Here is a 24,437-nt window from a genome sequence, read left to right as displayed (position 1 = left end):
TGGGACCCCTTCTTGGGTACAGGACATAGGGCCGGGACTCATGACCCCCCACGGGGCAACGGCAAGACGGCCTGATTTATCCCACGGAGGCGAGGACAAGACAAGACCAACATGAAAGAACACCAGACAGTACCTATCTAGCTCTGGTGTTAGAACTAGACCGAGGTGCAGGCAAGGGCTGCAGACGAGGGCTAGAGGCGAGAGGAGCAGAGAAGGAATCACAGACCGCCAGGGCCAGGACTTGACTCAGTACTTGGATGCCGCCAGGGCCAGGACTAGACTCGGAATTTGGGTACCGCCAGGGACGGAACTTGACTCGGTACTTGGATGCCGCCAGGGCCAGGACTAGACTCGGAACTTGGGTGCCGCCAGAGCCAGGACTTGACTCAGAACTTGAGTGCCGTTAGGGCCAGGACTTGACTTGGTACTTGAATGCCCCCGGAGCCAGGACTTGACTTGGAGCCTCCGGGTAGTGGCAAGCTCTTGACTAAGGCCTGGGAACAATAGACAGCGGTTCTTGATTCCCTCCGGCGGGTTAACTGACAGACCCACCTCGGTTTGGAAACTTTGCAGGCTCGCTTTGGCGAAGTAACTTGACAGGGTTGCTCCGGTGAGGAAAGGCGAATTACCGGCACTCGCTTCAGGTGGAGACTAGGCTTGCTCCAGCCAGATGACATTGGCACACCGTACCTTTGGTGACTTTGCAGACGCTCTCACGCCCAACAGCTGAAAGCTGGAGACTATAAACTACCAGTTCAGCCGAGAGTAAATTGCCTCTAATCACCAAGGCCGAGGGACATGGGAAAACAGGGAACCAAAGGGAAACAGGGAGTCAACGGTCCGGATCGTAACATAAACAAAGTAAATTTAAAGAGACCCCAATCCGGACCATGACACCTTCTTCTGACCACCTCTCGTCACTAACTTAGCCTCTGAGATGGCGGTGGGGACTTTATGACAAGGAATAACCAAATATGGACCATGGTGTGGCATGCATGTTCTGCCTGTGACAATAACCTTGACTGGGTGTGAAAGTGAGAGCCTAGCGGAAATCTTTGTGACACTGGTCAAGGGACAAATATTTGCTTGGACACCAGTGACAGATCTCCAGCTTGTCTTCAAAATCAGCTTCTTGATAATACATTCCAAAGTATTTGATTCAAATACACCTGCTGGATCTTGGGTTCACCTGAGAATTAATGGGAGGTCAGCGTTTTCTTTGGCAGCACTAACATCGGTTTCTCTGCTCATTTCTCTGGATTGAGATTCAAAACAACAACATGCTGATATAGAAGTAAAAGAAATGGGACAGCACTAGTAGCATCCACTAACTCATGGCTTTGACTTTGAGTTCCCTGAAATCAGGAGACTGTATTAAAGAAAATTAGGCCTGTGAGACTGCAAAGGGTTTGATCAGTTTGAGATCTGTGAAATTAACAGTAGGTGAATACAAAGTCATGTGCAGAAAGGAGAAGAAAGACTAGATTATCAGAAAAAACTGAAATGAAATAATATATATATATTATGATCTTACAATTCATTAGAAATTTTAAAGAATTGGGATCTTAAAATTGTTATGACAAAGGTTGAAAGGTGCTAGATTGTCGGCATGGGCATGGTGGACCCAAAGACCTGTTTTTCTGTGATAGCCTTGACTCTTTACACTAAAATAGATGGAACTTAATCTCTTTATTGTATGCATTATCCACAATGCAAACACAATTCCTTCCGGTCATTCATGCATCTTCAATATTGATGCATGCAGTGAAATGTGTTTTCTGTCAGGTTAATGCTATAGCAAGTTCTAAACACTCTGGAAATAAAGCCTTCTCTCCTGATATTGCTGTACAACTTGCACTGTTCTTTGTACACTTCACCATTGACCTGATAGTAAATTACAGCTCATCTGTGTTAATTCTCCCAATAAGAAGGCAGATGCAATCGTCTCCACCTTGAGGAGGCAATTCTAGCACACACGACAGACATTATAGATCTGTAACACAAGAGATTTTGCAGATGCTGGAGACACACACAACTCAGCAGGTCAGGCAGCATCTATGGGAATGAATAAACAGCTGACGTTTTGGCTGAGACCCTTCTTCAGAACTGGAAAGGAAGGGGGAAGGTGCCAAAATAAAAAGGTGGGGGAGGGGAAGGCAAACTATCCAAAGATGATAGGTGAAGCCAGGTGGATGGGAAAGGTAAAGGCCTACAGAAGAAGGAATCTGATAGGAGAGGAGAGTTGACCATTGGAGAAAGGCGACATCTATTCGAAACAAAAATGGGAAGAGGGGGAATTTCCTACTACATCTAGACTTGAACTACCAATTCAGTATTTGCCTGATCTTGCTAGTGACTCTTATTTATGTTTGCCCCAGGAAAATGTGGGTTCAAGTGGCCCTCCAGAAATTTAAGTCTCGAAGTCTAAGACGACAACTTATCGTACATGTTAGGAAAATGCTGCATTTATAGGTTGGCAGAAAGGATTCTGTGGGACCATGACACTAATCAACATTTATCCCTCAGCCAATACAATGAAAACACATGACCATTATCTCACTGCTGTTTGTGAGTTCTTGCTGTGTACTGATTGTGGTGGTGTGTTATTCTATATAAGTAATTGCAGCATTCCATAATTGGTTCACAAGCTGTGACACATTTAAAATGTAAAAACCATTACAATGATGTAAACTATTGTGTTTAACTGATTCTAAGATTAAAGCGGAAAAAGTAGGTCAATTCAGAATCAGAACCAGGTTTATTATCACTGGCATGTGTTGTGAAATTTGTTAACTTAGCAGCAGTACAATGCAATACATGATAATATAGAAAGAAAAACAAGTAAATCAATTACAGTGAGTATATATATGAATATTAAATAGATCAAAATTGTGCAAAACAGAAATAATATTAAAAACAAAAGTTAGGTAGTGTTCATGGGTTCAAGGTCCATTTAGGAATCGGACAGCAGACTGGAAGCAGCTGTTCCTGAATCGCTGAGTGTGTGCCTTCAGGCTTCAGTACCTCCTTCCTGATGGTAACAGTGAGATACGGGCATTTCCTGGTGATGGGGGTGCTAAATAATGTACACTGCCTTTCTGAGGTACTGCTCCTTGAAATCACAAACCAGAGAAAAATCTGCAGATGCTGGAAATCGAAGCAACACACACACACACAAAATGCTGGAGGAACTCAGCAGGCCAGGCAGCCTCAATGGAAAAGAGTACAGATGATGTTTCCGGCCGAGACCCTTCGGCAGGACTGGAAGGAAAAAAAAGATGAGGAGTAGATATAAAAGGTGGGGGAGGGGAGAGAGAAACACAAGGAGATAGGTGAAACCGGGAGGGGGAGGGATAAAGCAAAGAGCTGGGAAGTGGATTGATGAAAGAGATACAGGGCTGGAGAAGGAGAAGTCTGATGGGCAGGCAAGGAGATAAGGTGACATTGGGAAAAGGGGATGGGGAATGGTGAAGAAGGGGGGAGGGGCCATTACCAGAAGTTCGAAAAATCGATGTGGCAATAGGCAACTTGCATAGGCAGTTTATGGCAGAGCTGCCATAGAGCCTTGACACCTTGCAATGCTGGCATAACGTGATATCCTGACACATTATCAGGGCAACTGAAAGCTATTTACACTTCAATCACTGATAGGGAAAAAGCATTATCTCGGTACTTTTCTGATTATGGGAACTTACTGTGCACAAATTGGTTGCCATATTCCCAAAACCTTAATAGTGACTGCACGTTAAAAAAAAGGCCAGACAAATATTTGGGATACCCTGAGGAGATCAAAGGCGCTATATATATATTTGTTTTTATTTAATTGGTCTACTTTATCTTTGTGCTTATAGAAGTGGATCTTTATAAACTAAGAACAAACTTGCATTAATATAGTCCTCTGGATGTTCAAAAGCATTAGAGGTGCTATCTGGAACTTAGCCAATTCCATTCTAATCTATGTAATGCAGAAGCCTTATGCAATAAAGGAAGGTTTGCAATGAGAATCACACACCACAATTCTTACAACAGAGAGAGAGTGCAAACTGAGCTAATATATCCATCCAAAGCACCCACACTTAAATTTGGCCTCTGAGAAAGCATTACAGACCGATTAGTATGCCACCCTATACACTGCATAACGAAATGTATCAGCTCATTTCAAGTACATAAATTCAGTTCCTTTCTCAAAAATGAGTTCTCATAAATTAACTTTAAAGTCAAGCAACTTTAAAGTCAAGCGACTTTAAAAGGCTCCATTTAAGGACAAAACTATCAAATTTGGGGCAGTGTTCTTTCAAAAGAATATTCTTTGATATTCTTCCTCTTCATTACTGGAGAACCACAGAAGGCAAGGTAGGGAGGGATTTTATTAATGATCCTCACCCGGATTTCTGGATTGTTGCCATCTGCACAGCAATGCAAAACTCCACATTTGTACATGAATGTGATATGCCATGCTGCAAGGACAGGTTTGCAAAGCACGATTCTTGTGCTGATGTTTCACATGCACCAGCCATCTTTACTTTGACCCATTGACTCAATGGGCAAGTCAATTTTATTTTTTGAACCTTTGTAGAAGCATCTTCTTTGGAAGTCCTTCAGGGTCAAGGATGCTATGCGGATTCTGAGGTGATGATGAGACTAATGTGAGAACTAATGGTTGTACAGCAACTGAAGAATATGTCAGATGAGCTGCTTGTATGGGAACTGTTGCATGCCTCCTATTGTTTTCACTGGGTCATGGTCAATTTCAACACCAGCATTTTCCTGCATTGATAGGGGGCTCCCAAATTATAGAAAGTGGTCCATATTTTCCAGGACTTTTATTGCCAAGTGACAGGACTGAACAACAGCAGCCGTTTGACAGGAACCCAAATTTTCTATCTGTTTAGTTCACGGGCCACTCTCTTGTACATTTCAATGGATAAGCTCTCTCAGCCTCCAAGCATCTAAATATACAGGTGTGATCTGTGTACGTAGCATCAAAATCATAGTCAGAATTGGATTTATTACCAATGACATATTTGTTACTTTGCAGCAGCAGTACAATGCAATACACAAAAATTACCACAGACCTAAACCATTATAAAGACAGCAAAAGAGTGAGGTAGTGTTCATGGTGAGTTCATGGACTGTCCAGAAGTCTGATGGAGGAGGGAAATGTTGAGTGTTTGTCCTCAGGCTCACACTGATGGTAGGAATGAGAAGCGGGCACATCCTGGAAGGCGTTTCCTTAATGATGGATGCTGCCTTCTTGAGGCACCGCTTTTGAAGAGATACTCCTTAGTGGGGAGGCTAGTGCCCACGATGGAGCTGGCTGAGTTTACAACCCTTGGCAGCCTTTTTTCATTCTTTGCATCGGAGACTCCACACCAGACAGTGACACAACCTATAAGAATGCTCTCCATGGTACATCTGTAAAACTTGTGAGAGACTTTGTTGACACACAAACCTCCTCAAACTCATATTGAAATATAGCCACTAGCATGCCTTCTTCATGACTGCATCAATATGTTGGGCCCAGGGTAGCTCTAAGACATTGATACTCAGAAACTTGAAGTTCATCACTCTTTCCACTGCTGACCCCTTGAAGAGCACTGGTGTGCATTCTGACTTCTTGTTCCTGAACTCCACAATCAATTTCTTGGTAATGCTGATGCTGAGTGCAAGGTTGTTAATGTGATACCACTCAACCAACTAATCTGTCTCAATCTTCTCTGCCTCCTTATCAGCATCAAAATTTCTGCAACTGCAGTTATATTATCAGCAAATTTATGGATGGCATTTGAGCTTTGACTTGCTACACAGTCATGAATAGAGAAATAGACCAGTGGGCTAAGCACACATCCCTAAGCACATATGCCTGAGTTGATTGTCAGCGAGGAGGTGATATTAGTTTTGATCTGCACTGACGTGGATTTCCTAATGAGAAAGTCAAGAATCCAGCTGCGAGGGAGGCACAGAGGCCCAAGTTTTGAGTTTGTTTAGTACTTAGGACATGATGGTATTGAACACTGAGCTGTAGTCAATAAGCAGGAGCCTGACATAGGTATTGCTGTTGATCCAAGGCCAAGCAGAGAGCAAGTGATATTACTTTCATTCTGGATTTGTTCTGGCAAATTGCAGTGTGTTCAAGACCTTGTTATGAGTTAACTCTAGCCATGAACAATTTCACCAAGCATTTCATCACAGTACTATCAGGCAATAGTCACTGAAATGTTCCCCCGGCTCTTCTGTGCAAGAATATGATTGATGTCCTTTTGAAGCAGGTAAGAACCTCCAACCACAGCAGTGAGAAGTTGAAGATGTCCTTAAACACCCAGCTAGCTGTTTGGCACATATTTTCAGTGCCCTACCAGTTACACTATTGGGACCTTATGCCCTGCAAGGGTTCAGTTTCTTGAGAAATGGTCTTGATAATTAATATAAGACTTAAATAAATTATAAATATAAAATGGAGATAATGCAGATCAAAGTGTTGCTCCGTATATTAGTTCCATTTCAGCTGGGACCCTATTGAAGTGGGGGATGCCGTATTGTGGTGAGAAGGATTGAGAAAAATGTTGAGACAATATGAAGCCTTGCTTGACAGCAGCTTGCACAGAAGTTAGGTAGGTTGTCAATCTTCTGGTTTATAAGCCATGATATAATCCTGGATAAAAATCTCTGACAGAAGCCAAGCTTACTGAGCAGTCCCTTTCAACTGAAAGAGTAAACGGATTTTGTACGAAGTTGAAACAAGCCATCTATGCTCAGTGTACTTGCACTTGTCTTGGAAATGGCACATATTGAATACATCTCCACTGTAGCTCTGGATTGGAATTTGACCCAAGAGTGACCTTCGAGCCACTTGGAGAAATATGTCGAGGAGCAATTTGGCAATGACTTTGTCCTCAAGGATTCCCCTTTGCAGATCAAGTTTAGTTCCTTTCTTGAGGGAGGCTATGGTTATGGCAATGGCATATGAGAACCCATGCTACGACCTCCTCTTTGCAGATGTGGGGGATGAGGCTGTGAATGCAGTGCTTCATGGGTTTCAGCTGAGATCCTATCTGCTCCCGAGGCCTTAGATTGCTGTGGGATGGAGTCAAAGACACTCACTTGAAGAACAGAGTTCTTCAAAATACTCTTTCCAGGGTACTGACTGCCTCTCTATTCTCAATAAGTGCTTCTCTATTCATGGTTTTTAGCAGAGTAGGGCCTGGATAAGTGGAAGCGGTGGTGTGGTATAGTGATATGAGGGGAAATAAAAGTTCCCTCTGCAGGGAACTGAGCATTACTGCACTGATTTTATTCTCACAACTTTTGTGTTGCTGACATTGTTTTGGGGCCAGGCTGACATTACTGCAGATTAGCCAGGAGCCAATCCAACCTGTCATGGTGTGGTTATTGCAGATATCCTGGTCAGTTCTAACTCAATTAGGAACATAATCTAACTGATGCCAATGTCTAGAAGGGGGTGACACCACAAATCTGATGTCCATCGTTTTGAAACAAGGACTTGGTAATCACAAGACTGAGACCCCCAACCAGTTTAGCAGGAGGAATTCTGTGACAGAGGTAGCTACTTCGCTCCCCTGTCAATCATGCCCTTGACTTTCATCCTTTTTAATGCTGCCACTGAAGTCGCTAATGAGGGATCCGTGGTCCTCCTGTGGATCATGGATCAGGATTTACCAAAGGCCATTTTAGAAATTCTTCTTAACCTTATCCACAGATTTTAGGGTTGGGGCACACACACTGATGCACTGTCACATACAGAGCCATATCCCAATAGAACGCCTTGCGAACACTAATAAGCACTTCCCTCAGTCAGGAAATTATCATTATACTCTGACTTTCTAGGTCACAAACACAAGAAAATCTGCAGTTACTGGAAATCCAAAGTAACACACACAAAATGCAGGAGGTACTCATGGGTCTTGGCCCGAAACATCGATTGTTTATGCTTTTCTATAGATGCAACCTGGCCTGCTGAGTTCCTCCAGGCTTTTGTGTGTGTTACTTATGACTTTCTAGTTTTTTGCCTTCAGCATATTTTGTATCCACGCTGCCTCTTTTCACAAAATCTCATAAACTTGTTAATAAAATTAAAGTTAATTCAAAGTAATGTGAGGCTTTGGAATTTTTTTCTTAAAATCCAAGTGCCCACAACCTTCTTTCACTTCATCAGAAAATAAAAGAAAACCAAGGTACCAAGGTGCGTCCCACTCCCATTCTGACATGTCTATCCACGGCCTCCTCTACTGTAAAGATGAAGTCACACTCAGGTTGGAGGAACAACACCTTGTATTCCATCTGGGTAGCCTCTAACCTGATGGCATGAACATTGACTTCTCAAACTTCTGCTAATGCCCCACCTCCCCGTCGTACCCCATCCATTATGTATTTATATACACACACATTCTTTTTCTCTCTCTCCCTTTTCTCCCTCTGTCCCCTCACTATACCCCTTGCCCATCCTCTGGTTCCCCCCCCCCCCCACTTTTCTTTCTCCCTCACTTTGGAAAATCGGACCATCAGGCCAGACTCCTCCTCCCAGCTTACAAACAGAAACTGAAGCGGGAGGTCACCGTGTCAAAAGTAGTGTCGCATTGGACGGAGGAAACGGATGAGGTCCTCCGTGACTGTTTTGAATCGGTGGACTGGTTAGTATTCAAGGACTCGGCAGCTAACCTCGATGAGTATGTCTCAGCTGTCACGGACTTTATTTGGAAATGCATAGAAGAATGTGTGTCTCGCAAGATGATCCGGGTATTCCCTAACCGGAAACCTTGGATGAATTATGAAGTCAAGTCCCTTTTAAAGGCTAGAGCTGCGGCTTTTAGGTCTGGGGATACCAGTCGCTACACGGAATCCAGGCATGAACTCCGGAAAGCCATTAAGGGTGCCACGAGGCAAGTTGGAAGCCCAGGCTAACCAAAGGGATGCCAGTAGTCTATGGCAGGGTCTAAATGAGATCACTGGGCGCAAAGAAAAGGCTGGGAATATCAATAACTGTGGCGCTTCTCTCCCTGATGAACTTAACGTATTCTGCGCAAGATTCGAATAGAAGAGGAGCATCCCGCTCCCTCCGGATGAACCGGACCTGGTGGCATCGAGATTCATCGTCACCGAGGAGGACATTAGAAGGGCCTTCCAGAAGATAAATCCAAGGAAGGTGATGGGCCCAGATGGTGTCCCAGGACGAGTTCTCCGGGCCTGTGCAAGCGAGCTAGCTGGAGTGTTTGCTGACATCTTCAACTGCTCCTTGCTTCAGTCTAAGATCCCCTCGTGTTTTAAGAAGGCAACGATAATCCCAGTGCCGAAGAAAAGCAAGGTGGCATGCCTGAATGACTTTGAGAGATTGGTTTTGGCACACATCAACCATAGCCTGCCAGTCAACCTCGACGCTTTGCAATTCGCCTACCGGAGCAACAGGTCAACGGCAGATGTCATCTCTCTGGCCCTACATTCCTCCTTAGAACACCTGGAGAATAAAGACGCATACGTAAGGCTCCTTTTCATTGACTACAGCTCTGCCTTTAATACCATCATTCCAAATAAACTGATTCCTCAGCTCCGGAACCTGGACCTTAGCACTCAGATCTGCAGCTGGATCTTCAACTTCCTCACAGACAGGATTCAGGCTGTAAAAATAGGGGACAAGCTCTCCTCTACAATCACTCTGAGCACCAGTGCCCCACAAGGCTGTGTACTCAGCCCCCTGCTGTGCTCACTCTACACCCATGATTGTGTAGCAAAGTTTCCATCAAACTCAATATATAAGTTTGCTGATAACACAACAATTGTAGGCCTTATCTTGGGTAATGATGAGTTTGAGTACAGAGAGGAAATTAAGAACCTGGTGGCATGGTGCGAAGAAAATAACCTATCCCTCAACGTCAGCAAGACGAAGGAATTGGTTGTTAACTTCAGGAGTAGCAGCGGACCACACAACCCAATTTACATCAGTGGTGCGTAAGTGGAACAGGTCAAAAGCTTTAAGTTCCTCGGGGTCAATATCACAAATGACCTGACTTGGTCCAACCAAGCAGAGCTCACTGCCAAGAAGGCCCACCAGTGCCTTTACTTCCTGAGAAAACAAAAGAAATTTGGCCTGTCCCCTAAAACCCTCACTAATTTTTATAGATGCACCGTAGAAAGCATTCTTCTAAGGTGCATCACAACCTGGTATAGAAGTTGTCCTGTCCAAGACCGAAAGAAGCTGCAGAAGATCGTGAACACGGTACAGCACATCACACAAATCAATCTCCCATCCGTGGACTCACTTTACACCAGACGCTGTTGGAGCAGTGCTGCCAGGATAATCAAGGACACGACCCACCCAGCCAACACACCTTTCGTCCCTCTTCCCTCCGGGAGAAGGCTCAGGAGCTTGAAGACTCGTACGGCCAGATTTGAGAACAGCTTCTTTCCAACTGTGATAAGACTGCTGAACGGATCCTGGCCCGGATCTGGGCTGTACCCTTCAAATATCCGGACCTGCCTCTTGGTTTTTTTGCATTACCTTACTTCCCATTTTTCTATTTTCTATTTATGAATTATAATTTAAATTTTTAATATTTACCAATTTTTATTATGTTTAATATTTAATATTTGTAATCCAGGGAGTGGAAAGCGCAGAATCAAATATCGCTGTGATGATTGTATGTTCTAGTACCAATTGTTTGGCAACAATAAAGTATAAAGTAACTCCCCCTCATACCCCATTCGTTATTTATTTATATACACACATTCTTTTTCTCTCTCTTCTTTTTCTCCCTCTGTCCCTCTGACTGTACCCCTTGCCCATCCTCTGGTTTTCTCCCCCCTCCCCCTTTTCTTTCTCCCTAGGCATCCTGTCCCATGATCCTCTCGTATCCCTTTTGCCTATCAACTGTCCAGCTCTTGGCTCCATCCCTCCCCCTCCTGTCTTCTCCTATCATTTTGGATCTCCCCCTCCCCCTCCCACTTTCAAATCTCTTACTAGCTCTTCTTTCAGTTAGTCCTGACGAAGGGTCTCGGCCCAAAACGTCGACTGTACCTCTTCCTAGAGATGCAGCCTGACCTGCTGTGTTCACCAGCAACTTTTATGTGTGTTGCTTGAAATTGCAGTATCTGCAGATTTCCTCGTGTTACCAAGTCTGAATGGCTGGCCGCCTGTACCACTCACCTCAATAATAAGCAAATGCTCTGAGAGGCTGGTTAAAGACTACATCTGCAACATGCTGCCACCCACACTGGACCCCCTACAATTTGCCTACCGACAAAATCGGTCTACTGATGATGCCATAGCAACAGCACTACACACCGTCCTCACTCATCTGGAAAAGAGGGGTGCATACGTTAGAGTGCTGTTCCTGGACGACAGTTCAACATTCAACACTACAATTCCTTCCAGACATGTCAGGAAGCTCAAAGACCTCAGCCTGCCGCCCACCTTGTGCAGCTGGATCCTACACTTCCTATCGGATCGCTGATAGGTGGAAAGGATGGGCTCCCTCACCTCTGCCCCTCTGACCCTCAACACAGGTACCCCCAAGGGTTGTATTCCGAGTCCCCTTTTCTACTTCCTTTACACTCACGACTGCGCTGCCACACACAGCTCCTTTGCAGATGACACTACTTGGATTGGCCTTATTTCTAGCAATGATGAGACAGCCGACAGAGGAGAGGTTCACATCTTGACACAGTGGTGCCAGGATAACAACTTCTCTCTCAATGTCCAAGAAACAAAAAGAGCTGATTGTGGATTACAGGAGGAACAAAGACAGGCTTGGCCTGATAAACATCAATGGGTCTGCGGAAGATAGGTGAGTAGCTTCAAATTCCTCAGTATATATATAACCGATGATCTCACCTGGACTGTACACACCAGCTTTGTGGCCAAAATGGCACAACAGCATCTCTTCCACCTGAGGCAGCTGACGCAGTTCGGCATGTGCCCACAAATCCTCAAGACCTTCTACAGGAGCACCGTTAAGAGTATACTGATTGGCTGTATCACCGCCTGATACAGGAACATCACCAACCTTGATCGCTGGCCTCTTCAGAGAGTGGTACGGACAGCCCAGCACATCTGTGGATGTCAACTTCCCTCCATTGAGGACATTTAAGGCAGCAGATACAGAAAGAAGGCCTGGAAGATCATCGGGGACACCAGTCACCCCAACTATAAAATGCTTCCATCTGGCAAATGGTGCTGCAGCATTAAAGCTAGGACTAACATGCAATGGGACAGCTCCTTTCTACAAGCCATTAGACTTTCAAATTGTTATGTTTGTACATTGCAGTGGAGTCATAACGCAATGATTTTTACTCCCTCACGTTGTGGGATGGACATAAGATTCTATTCTATTCAATTTACCTTTAAACAAGAGTTTTGTTATCATTACCAAATTATAAATCTTCTATGGGCACCTCACGGATGACCTACCTCCAGTCCTATTCTGAGTTCAGAAGTAATCACACTTCTCCAAAAAGCAATTCATTCTGTCCTCTTCTAATTTTCCCGTCATTGACATCGGTCTTGGTGATACTTAATTGTGAGTATGTTTCCACTCATGGTTTGAGGACAGATATAACATTTGCAGTCCTTTGCACCTTTTACTGTAATCTTCCAATCCTCCTTGGCATGGGTCTGATGGTAAAGGATTAGCTTCGATCCCTTCTTTCTGCAACCTAGGATGACTAGAATCAAAACTTTTCCACTTAAAGGCTATTCCGGCGTTTTAAAAGTAAATGAAAGATCCTCTATGTTTACCCAGTGCAAGAGCTACTGAATGTGAGGTAAACTGAAAGAGCAAACTGTCGGCCTTGTGATTTTCATTCACTGTTTTTTTAAGTTATGAATGTGAAATGTGCCCTTTCACTTTAAAAGAGGCACTTTGCACAATGTCTAAGACACTGAATGCATACTCTGTTAATACAGGTTTTATGAGGCCAAGGCTCATTAGGCTGGGAAGATGAAGTGTGAACAGACTAGTTCCTAGCAGTCTGGAATTTCCGGCAAGGTCTAAATCCATTGATCCATCTTCCTCTTGGCCAAACTGCTAAAATAACTGGGAAATCCACTCATACTGCTCTGAGTATCTGGGCAGGCTGCAGCTATGGGCAGGAGAAGAAACAGAAGCTATGTTTCAGGTCAGAGACCTTGTTTTTGTTTTAGGTTTTTATTTCCTTTTTCTTTTTGGAATTCTGGTGTTGGCAAACTGTAAGGGTGCATACATGTACATGGCCAAATTTGAAAACACTTGTTTGGACCAGTCAAAGAGAGATTCAGAGTTATACTGTGCAAAGACAGGCCCTTTGGGCCAGCTGGTCCATGCCAAACAAGATGCCCATCCAAGCTCGTGCAATTTGCCCTCAACTGGTCCATAACCTTCTGTAGAGCCATAGAGTCACTCAGGAGAAACAGATTTAATTTTAACTATGCTGAACAAGATGTCAATTTTTCGGCCATGTATAACAACACATGGGCCTTAGTTCTTTCTGCCCATTTATTACCTCCTTGTCATCACTACCTCCACCCTAACCCACGCCCCCCCCACCAGCACCGTCACCCTGTTGCTCCATTCACTGGATCACTGGCACTTCTTTCTACTTTGTCCTGACCTCAGCATTGTCATGTTTTATTTAAAAGCACTTGATTGACAAGGCAAACTGGGCTTTACCTAAATAGTCCATTGGAGCCCTTGAAGTTGGCAAGCTACTATGCATCACAGCTTCACAATCCTGGAATGATCAGAACCAAACACATTTCTCTAGTACTGCAAGTACCACTTTGCAAGTACAAACATTTAATGTTTGCATGGCTATTCAGTTGGAAAGAATAGCATTCTTGGAAGAAGCAACTAGATATTCACTCAACACTTTTATATTAAAAGTAATAGACTGGACCATTTAAAATGAAAAGTCATTCTTCAATCAAACAAAACTGAAAAGTTAACATCGTATGCATTTGGTCCTCAGCAAGCACAGACTAGTAACAAATCTTGTGGAATAGAAACCAGCTTTGCAGGATATTCAGGGTAGCTAGCACAGCTGTAAGATGGGACAAACAGATCTCAAAGGACAGCCTTATGTCCATGCAACTTTCACCCTATCCCCTGCAATGGGTCTCTTAGTCCCCATTTAATGTTAAATCCAAAGCTATCATATGCTTCCCCTCTTCTGGAATTCTATCTCTAATGCCGTCCCTCATATTATCTTTTTCCCTCCTGGTATGCAGGTTCCAATGTATCTGATTACAAGAGGCTACTGAGGTTAGTAGCCTCAGCCAGCTTCAAAACAGGCACAATACTCCCTGCCACTGAGGATATCTTCAAGCAGCAATACCTCAATCAAAAGATTCAAAGTCCATTTATTGTCAAAGTAAGTATGCAGTTACAACTCTGGGATTTGTCTTCTCCACAGATAACCACAAAACAAAGAAAACCAAGAAAGAGAACCTTGAAACCCATTCAAAGGAAAAACATCAACCACCCCACCCCAACTGCAATAAAAGCTATTCATGCAAACGGCAATAAGAAAGAATGAGCGAAAACACAGAAAATAAAGCACAAAATTGAAGAGACCGTACTTAGTTCAGCTCAGTGTTCATTATCTTCAGGCCTCCCTGATTCAAAGTTGCCCAGAAACAGCAAAAGGAAAAGAAGCAACCATAAAACAAAAAAAAACACATCATAATATGAACTACAGTCCAATTTACAAACTGAGTCAATATCCTCTGACAGAATTGAGAAGAGAGAAATCATTCAAATGCAGGAGCCTTCCCTCAGTAGCAACAGGCGAGAGAGAGAGAGAGAGAGAGAGACAGAGAGAGAGAGAGAGACAGAGAGAGAGAGAGAGACACACACAGAGACAGAGAGACAGAGAGAGAGAGAGAGAGACACACAGAGACAGAGAGAGACAGAGAGAGAGAGAGAGAGAGAGAGAGAGAGAGATAGAGACAGAGAGACAATCACTCACACACATCTTCCTTTGGCAGCAGTGAGAGAGATGCTGGTAGATGCGCTGAACATTTGCTCACCTTCCACAGCCGTCACGATGTTTTCAATCTTCTGCAATGCTTTAATCAGAGAGATTGGCGAGAAATGGAGTCGATCACAGGCTCATGTCTTTTCTCTAAGCTGCTTGGCCTTGAGGCCGCTTGCCTCCCGGAAACTTCACAGAGACAGCAAAGCACCACATCGCTCAATCAGCCTGAAAACAGACCATCAAATTGTAGATCACAGGCTCCGACAGTACCAGAACCATAGTTAAAAGAAAAAGATGTAAAAGAAGTGAAAGAAACAGTTCTATGGGCCATTTGGAGAATGGTAGCATTGTTCGCTGGTGTCATCTTCTTCTGGTGAAGGTGTCATCCATCATTAAGGATATTCACTATCCGGGACAAGCCTCTTCTCACTACTATCACTGGGGAGGAGGTACAGGAGCCTGAAATGCACCTTCAATAATTTAGGAACAGCTTCTACCCCTTCATAATTAGATATCTAAACAGTTCATGAACACTGTTGTGTTCCTTTTTATTTGCTTTATTTATTTTTGTAATTTATAGTAACTTTTATGCCTTGCAATGTAAAACAAATGTAATTACAATAAACCTTAATTTTGATTCCAGATTCATATCCACATCACGGACTCTATCCATTTCTGCTTTCTTCTGCATATTACTTTTCCACCTTAATTTAAGTGCTCAAAGGTATCTTCCTAATTTTCTGATCTTCAGCAGTTTGGCCAAACAGGAAGAAAGATGTTCTAATCTTCCCCAACTTTTAATTGAAAAATGTAGCTGAATTTGAATTGAGAAGAATTGGCTGTAAACTTCATTAAAAAATCATTGTAAATTTCTAGGCTGCAATTCCAAAATGCAGGCAAACCATCCACACTTTAGCTAGCTGATAAAGGAGTCCGACAGAGGTACGTACATCAAACATTCATACGTGTATTCAAGCAACAGCATTTCACAATATGCATTCTTTATCAGCCAAAGTTAATTTGTAGATTTTACAAATCTATGCTCTTGGTGAGATGTTTCAATTGTGGAAATGCTCAACAAACACTTGAAAAAGTGGGTACAAGGGTATAATGAGAATCTGTCCAACAAAATAAATAAATGACCAGTAAGTCCACCAGGATAAGCTAACTGGTACCAATTAAACTCTAAATTTTTGTTCTCTGCCAGAGACACCTGTCAGAAATCATTGAAAATCAATCTAAAACTGCACAGGGTCGAATAAAAGACTCTAACAAATGGACATAGATGAAGTGCAATGTAACAAAAACATAAATCCATTCAGCAGTTATCCATCTGTTCCACCAATCTACGGAAGAGTGATAACACCACTCCTTCCATAGACCGAAGTCAGCCATATCCATCGCAGCTTCAACTCACACAATCTTCATTCTACATACAACTCACTTTTGAACAGGCTTAATGAACTAGCAATTTCACGATCTTCTGAAGGACTCAGCAGACCCGAAGGTTTCTCAACATACAGGACGAACCAAACCGTTGATCCTGAGAAGGGAGAAGGTCTGTGTTTCGTGATAAACTCTTTGTGGTGCTCAGTTGTGACAGCTTTATTGAACTCAGTTTCCACCAGCCTAGAATAACTAATATTTAAGTGCTGACCATCCTACTTATGAAGAGAATTCTCTGTGATCATGACTGCAGTTTACAAATCACCAAAAGCTGATGTTAATCAGGCACTTGAGATATGAAATGTTGCGATCACCAAACAAGAAACTGCCCAACCTAATGTATTTCAAATCAGCAGGCTTGCTTGAAGAAATCTCTCCCCAATTATCATCAGCATAAAACAAGCAGCACCAGGGGTCCCAACGTATTAGACCACTGCTATACTATGATAAGGAATGCCAACTGTTCTATGCCAAGACCGCATTTTAGGAAATCTGATCACCTGCCTGTCTTTCCCCTACCTGCAAGTAGGCTGAGGCTAAACAGTAAGGCTTCAGAGGTGAACACAGGAGGCAGAGGAGTGGCTATGGGATTGCTTTGAGTTGGTGCACTGCGCCGTGTTCATGGATACATCAAAGGATCAGAATGAATACATCATAGTTGTCATGGACTTTATTAAAACAGTCGTAGATGAGTGTGTCCCCAAAAAGTCACTCAAAAACTTCCACATCCAGATGCCCTGGATGAACCATGAAATCCGTAATCTGCTGGGGGCCAGATCAATTGCATTCAGGTCTGGTGACCAACTAAGATACAAAAGGTCCAGCTACAATATCTGGAAAGCTATCTCATGTGTGAAGTGGCACTTCTGGACCAAACTTGAATAACTGAAGGATGCTCAACAGCTGTAGTAGGGCTTGAATGCTATTGCATCTTGCAAAGGCAAACCACATGCCATAGATGACAATAAGGCCTTGCTCCCAAATGAACTCAGTGCCTTCTATGTTCGTCAAAACTTGAAGGAATCTTCACAAACTCTCACAGCCTCCAATGATCATGTGATTTCAAATTCTGAGGCCAATGCGAGAGCATCCTTCAGAAAGACGAACCCATGGAAAACATCCAGCCCATACTGTGTACGTTGTCACGTACTAAAGACCTGTGCTAATCAATTGGCTGAACTGCTCACCGATACCCTTAACCTCTAACTTCGGCAGTTTGAGGTACCTACCTGCTTCAAGCAGGCTTCAATTACAAACGTACAACGGTGCCCAAGAAGGACGAGATAACCTGCCGCAAAAAACTATTGTCCAGTAGCACTTACATTCACTATGATGAAGTGCTTTGAGAGGTTGGCGATGAAAATAGCAACTCCAGCCAGAGAAGTAACTTGGATCTGCTCCAATTTGCCTACTATCACAACAGTTTTCCAAAAGTGCCATTCCATTGGCTTTTCAATCACCCCTGGAACATCTGGACAGCAAAAATGCATACATCAAGATCTTGTTTATTGACTACAGCTCGGCATTCAATACTATCATCCCCTCAAAACTAATCAGTAAGTTTCAAGACTTTGGCTTCAATATTACTTTGTGCAACTGGATCCTCAGTTTCCTCACTTGCAGATAGTCAGTTCAGACTAGCAACAGCTCCTCCACAATCTCCATCAGCACAGCTGCACAAGATTGTGTCCTCAGACCTCTGCTCTACTCATTTTATACTTATGACTGCTAAGCTAAGCACAGCTCGAATGCCATAGCTAAATTTGCTGATGACACCACTGTTGTTGTCCAAATTAAACATGGTGATGAATTAGCAAAGTGGAGGGGCACTGAAAATCTGGCTGAATGGTGTCACTAAATAACCTCTGACTCAATGTCAGCAAAATCAAGGAGCTGATTTTTGATTTCAGGAGGAGGAAACTGGCGGCTCCTGAGCTATCGGGGAAATCAGAAGTGGAGAGAGTCAGCAACTTTTAATTCCTTGGTGTTAAAATGTCAGAGGAACTGTCCTGGGCCCAGCACGTAAGTGCCATTATGAAGTAAGCTTGGCAGTGCCTCAACTTTCTTAGAAGTTTGTGAAGAAATGGCATGGCATCAGAAACTTTAACAAACTTATAGAGATGTATTGTGGGGAGTATATTGACTGGTTACATCATGGCCTGGTTAGGCACAGTTATTATCCCTCAATCATCAGGGTCTTGAACCAGTCATGATAACGTCACTCGCCCTATGACTGAATGGTTCCCACAACCTATGGACTCACTTTCAAGAACTCTTACTTCATGTTCTCGATATTTGTTGCTTATTTATTTATTATTATTATTTCATCTTTTTTTCGTTTGTATTTGAACAGTTTGTCGTCTTTTGCACATTAGTTATTTGCCCATCCAGTTGAGTGTGGTCTTTTATTAACTTTATTGATGCATGCTCACAAGAAAACAAATCTCAAGGTTCTATATGGTAGCATTCTATGTACTGCGATAATAAATTTACTTTGAATACTTTGAACCACATTTCTCCCTCTCATAAAGCCACAAGCAAAATTCCTTAGATTAACCACCAGTCCCTACACATAATCAAGCAAAATAATTTTCTGGGGACAAACATAGAAAAGTATGAACGTGGTATTAAAAGAGAACTACTGGCAGATGCTGGAAATATGGAATCTACCAGGAACGCTGGAAATAGTTAGTAGTTAAGGAACGATCTGTGGACAGTAAAAGACAGAACTGGCATTTCAGGCGATGACCTTTCATCTGAACTAGACAAATTTAGAAATCAAAGATGTTCAAATCTGCAGGGAAGGGGTAGAGATTGACAGAATAAAAGTGTGAAAGGACGGAAAGCAGGAAAGATGATTGCACAAGTATAGTTAAGGTAGCATTTAGAGTTTATAGTGACTGTACATTTTTTTATGGTATGTCCTATAAGAAATGGTTGACCTCTGGACAACTATGATCATTCATCCTAATCAGAAATAAAGCTGCCCAACAGTCACCTTTTGCAAAATTAACACATACTCGGGTTGGAAGAGGTCCCACCACATTTCTCTGGTATTGCAAGTACCAGTTTGCAAACACTTGGATGCATGTGATATTATGACATGTAGCCATTTGTGAGACTTGTTTGCAAGACAGACGGGCAGCTTAATGTTCCAGGTTTCCGTTGTTTTAGACGTCATACAGAAGGAAGGAGTAAGGGGGAAGGCTGGCATTGCTAGTCGGGGAAAATGTCTTGACAGGACAGACTGGAGAGCTCATCTACTGAGGCTATATGGGTGGAACAGAAGAATAAGAAAGGGGTGACCATATTAATGGGATTATATTATAGACTAACAAATAGTCAGCAAGATTTAGAGGAGCAAATTTGTAGAGAGGTTGCAGACAGCTGTGAGCAACGTAAGGCTGTGACAGTACATTACTTTAACTTTCCTCATATTGACTGGAACTCCCGTACTGTTAAAGGACTGGATGAGATTGAGTTCATCAAATGTGTTCAGGAAAATTTCGTTAATCAATATATGGAGGTCCCATCTAGACAGCACGTGATACTGAATCTCCTGATATGGAATGAGACAGGGCAAGTGACATACGTGTGTGTAGGGGAACATTGTGGATCTAGTGATCATAATTCCATTAACCTCAAGATAGTTATGGAGAGTGACAGAATCTCAACCTAAAGGCCAGATCTAAATTGGAGACATCCTAATATTGATGGTATCAGAAAGGATCTATCAAGCGTGGCTTGGAACAGGTTGTTTATTAGCATGGATGTGGGACCCATCCAGAGCGAAGTTTTTAAGAGTACAGAGTTTTCAAGAGTTATTGAGGGGCGAGTTAAGAAGAAGGAAGTGCATAGCAGATGTAGGCAGCAAGGAACAAATGAGGGGTGTTGAGGAGTATAAGAAATGCAAGAGAACACTTAAGATAGAAGTCAGGAGAACTAAAAAAAGACACAAGGCTGCCCTAGCTGACAAAGTGAAGGAGAATCCCAAAGGTTTCTACAAATATATCGAAAGCAGGAGAGCAAGGGACAAAATTGGTCCCCTTTAAGATCAGAATGATCATCTATACATGAGCTGAAAGAGATGGGGAAGATCTTAAATAGATTTTTTGCATCTGTATTTACTCAGGAGATGGATACAGAATCTATAGAACTGGGGTAAAACATCAAGGACATCATGGACCAGATATGGTTTACAGAAGAGCAGGTTCTTGCTGTCATGAGGAAAATTAGGGTGGATGATTCTCCAAGGCTTGATAAGATGTTCTCTCACACGTTGCTGCAGGCCGGTGCAGAAATAGCAGGAGTTTGAACAGTGGTATTTAAAATGAACTTAGCTGCAAGTCCTGATGAAGGGTCCCAGCCCGAAACGTCGCCTGTACCTCTTCCTATAGATGCTGCCTGGCCTGCTGCGTTCACCAGCAATTTTTATGTGTGTTGTTAACTACAAGTGAGATGCCGGAGGATTGGAGGATAGCTAATGTTGTTTCGTGATTAAGAAAGGCTTTAAAAATAAGCCAGGAAACTACAGGCTGGTGACTGTGACATGTGTAGTGCTTAAGATGCTGTACGGTATTCTAAGGAACCCGTTTATATAAGTATTTGGATAGACAGGGACTGATTAGGGATAGTCAAGCTGGCTTTGTGCGTGGTAGGTCGTGTGCAAATCTTAAAGTGTTTTTCAACAAAGTTACCAGGATCATTGATTAAGGAAATGCAGTGGATGTTGTCTACATGGACTTTAGCAAAGCATTTGACAAGGCCCCACAGTCGGTCAGAAGGTTCAGTTGTTTGGCATTCAGGACGAGGTAGTAAATTGAATTTGACATTGGCTTCACAAGGAAAGCCACAGAGTGGCAGGAAATGGTTGCCTCTCTGACTGAAATTCTGTGACTACTGTGTGTCACAGGGATCGGTGCTGGGTCCATTGCTGTCATCTATATGAACGATTTCAATCAGCAAATTTTCGATGCTGCCAGGACTTGTGGACCTGAGTTGCAGGGAATGATTGAATAGATTAGAACATTTTTTCCAGGAGTGTCAGAGATTGAGAGGAGATTTGATAAATGTATACAAAATTATGAGGGGTATAGATAATGTAAATGCAAGCAGGCTTTTTCCACTGTGAGCGAGTGAGCCTAGAATTAGATGTCATAGGTTAAGGGTGAAAGGTGAAATGTTTAAAGTGAACATTAGGGGGAGTTTCTTCACCTAGACAGTTATGAGAGGGTGGATCCAGCTGCCAGTGGCAGTGGTGGATGTAGATTCAATTTCAACATTTAAGAGAAATCTGTGTACGCACATGGATGGGAGGGTTATAGAGGGCCATGTTCCAGGTGCAGGAAAATAGGACTAGGCAGAATAACAGTTTGGCGCAGAGTTGATAGGTCAAAGGGCCTGTTTCTGTGTCGCTGTGTTTTATGCGTACTTAAGTTTGCATGGATATTCACTCAGAATGCATGTACACTTGGAAATGTCACTCACTTACTTTTTTATACACACATATATATATTAAAAGAAAATGGAGCCTATTTAACATCTCGAGCTAGAAGGAATCATTCACTTTAAAGCAGTAGTAATCTCATTTCCTGACATTGCCCTGACTTTGATGTAGATGCGTGGACAAAAACTTCTGGTCAATTGTTATGCAGCTCAGTCTACAAAGTTTTATCTATTGATCTTCACGAGAAACACCTTAGGACATTTCACAGCTGTTAAAAGGTCTACAGAAACACAAGTTATTAGTTTTGCTTTGCTTTGCTTTGTAGACCTCTGGTGACTGTTCCACAATGTGTATGTACCACAGTGTGGTTTGAACTCAGACTAGGAGTTAGCAATGTTTCCTTTGTTTAGCTGCCAGTTGATTGTCGCTTTCTGCTTCTGAATATCAATAGATGAAACTTGGAAACTGGTCTAATCTCTCTACTATAATTGGGGAAATTTGCAATACAATGGCATCACATCACTAGCAGCACAGGGATTTAGAGAGAAAATAAGAGAGAAAGAGACAAAAGGTCACGAGCCAACACATTATATTCTGCAGATAGGAACATGCAAACTAGGCAGATGGTTTGTGGCAAAAAAAAATCCTAAATGTCCAGAAAATGTTTTTTCTAAATTATCCAGTTGTTGTAATTAAATTTTTCACCACTTACTTCAATTTACACTACAATAGCTATTCTAAAGACAGTCACATCTTTTCATTGGAACTCATGGTAACGTTTATCTTGTGGCAAACTATCATAGTGCCCAAATATACTGTTTCAGAAGTAAATACTGGCCAGAATACAGGTGATAATTGTATTGATTTTCAAGGTGGACATGTGGAATCCTTTGCAGTCGTCAGAGATTGAATTTACTTTTTGTTTGAATGGCAGGTACCTACCTCCAACATTTCACCACACCCACATAATTGAGAGGAGTATTAATTTAGACTAAGCTTCTGGAGAGGGAATTGAATACTTAATCTTTCGATTTAGAGACAAGTATTCTACTAACTGAGCAATCACTAACAGAGATATAGCAATGAAACATGCAAACACAAAGCACACCCTGATGAACAAGCACCATTGAAGCTCAAATTCTAATCATGGCGCAGTGTGCAGAATGTTCTTAACGGGCATCGATAATTCTATGACCCAATGTTTCAACAGGCAACTGTATGGATAGCTGGCCAGAAGTCCTGATAGTAGCACTTCCATTCACAAAGAATGGCAAATTATTTATTTATTTACTTACAGAATCAGCACAGAACAAGCCCATCCAGCCCACCGAGCTGCACCACTCACCGATTTAACCTTAACCTAAATGACCAATTATCCTACCACCTGACACATCTTTGGGTTGTGGGAGGAAACCGAGACACCCTGAAGAAACTCGCGCGTTTAACAGGAAAGACATGTAAACCTTCTTATAGTGGACATGGAATTGAACTTCGTACTCCGTTGCCCCAAGCTGTAACAGCATTGCGTCAAATAGATCAGGGATAGAAACTGAGTTGGGGGAGGGAGGTGTCTTAAAGCTTTATTTTCATGCAGCTCAGCATCAGAGTAATCTAGACAAATCCTCTTGGTTCATAGCTACCAATCTCAAATACCTATTAATTCAAATTAAAATCACATAAATACTTTCGGTTTCATTTTGTTGAAATTGCTTTATTTGATCGAGCAGACAATTTAAAACAATGGAGCAAAAGTTCACTGAATAAACAACATCAGACTAAATATAATCTCAAGTGGCCCTGGAGCAGCTAATTCTGTGATTAAGAGGGAAGTAGATAAATATTTCAATAAAGAGACTCACAAATTCAGGAGATAGGAAGAAACTAAGTAAAGGGGGGCTGCCTACGGTATTTATAGCCATGAACATCCGCTCCTCTGCACCACAATTTAATATCTTATGCAGGTAATATCTATATACAACTTCTATTGCCAACTCAGTGAGCTTAATTTATGTATCACAGCTTCTCCATTTCAGATGTGGTTGTCAAGATCTGCACAAATATGAAACAAATGATAAGTAACATTAAGGATGAAGCAAAGCAGTCCAGATAGCATTGAATGGGAACAGAAGCTATATGCAGTGTGAGAGTGTTTTATTGGTGTTGCAGTTCTCCTGGTTTTTTTTGGTGGGAATCTCTACAGCTCGGTGCCCTAGAGGACCAAATGTATGGCCCTTCACCAGAATCTGAATCAGGTTTATTATCACCGGCATGCGTCATGAAATTTGTGAACTTAGTAGCAAAAAATCAATGCAATACATAAATGTAGAAAAAAAATAACTAAATATGTAAATCAATTACAGTACTGTACTTTGTAGGCTAGTGCCCAAGATGGAGTTGACTAAATTTACAACCCTCTGCAGCTTCTTCCGGTCCTGTGCAGTAGCCCCTCCATACCAGACAGTGATGCAGCCTGTCAGAATGTTCTCCACAGTACATCTGTAGACTTTTTTGAGTTTATTTGTTGACATACCAAATCTCTTCAAGCTCCTACTGAAGTATAGCCACTATCCTGCCTTCTTTATAA

The 24,437-nt window shown here is 42.5% G+C and overlaps 1 protein-coding gene across 2 annotated transcripts in view; it reads right to left on the bottom strand.

The window, feature by feature from the left end:
* disp3 (dispatched RND transporter family member 3) overlaps positions 1-15,029 on the bottom strand; it is a 439,032-nt gene extending 424,003 nt beyond the window's left edge. For both annotated transcript variants that reach the window (XM_063033465.1, XM_063033466.1), the window contains exon 1: positions 15,014-15,029. The gene's annotated coding sequence lies outside the window, so the exon portion shown is untranslated. The remainder of the gene's footprint in view (positions 1-15,013) is intronic.
* Positions 15,030-24,437: the final 9,408 nt, after the last annotated feature.

The sequence above is a fragment of the Mobula hypostoma genome, chromosome 25 (assembly GCF_963921235.1).
Source record: "Mobula hypostoma chromosome 25, sMobHyp1.1, whole genome shotgun sequence".
Classification (NCBI taxonomy): domain Eukaryota; kingdom Metazoa; phylum Chordata; class Chondrichthyes; order Myliobatiformes; family Myliobatidae; genus Mobula; species Mobula hypostoma.
This window is presented reverse-complemented; position numbering and strand designations above follow the sequence as displayed.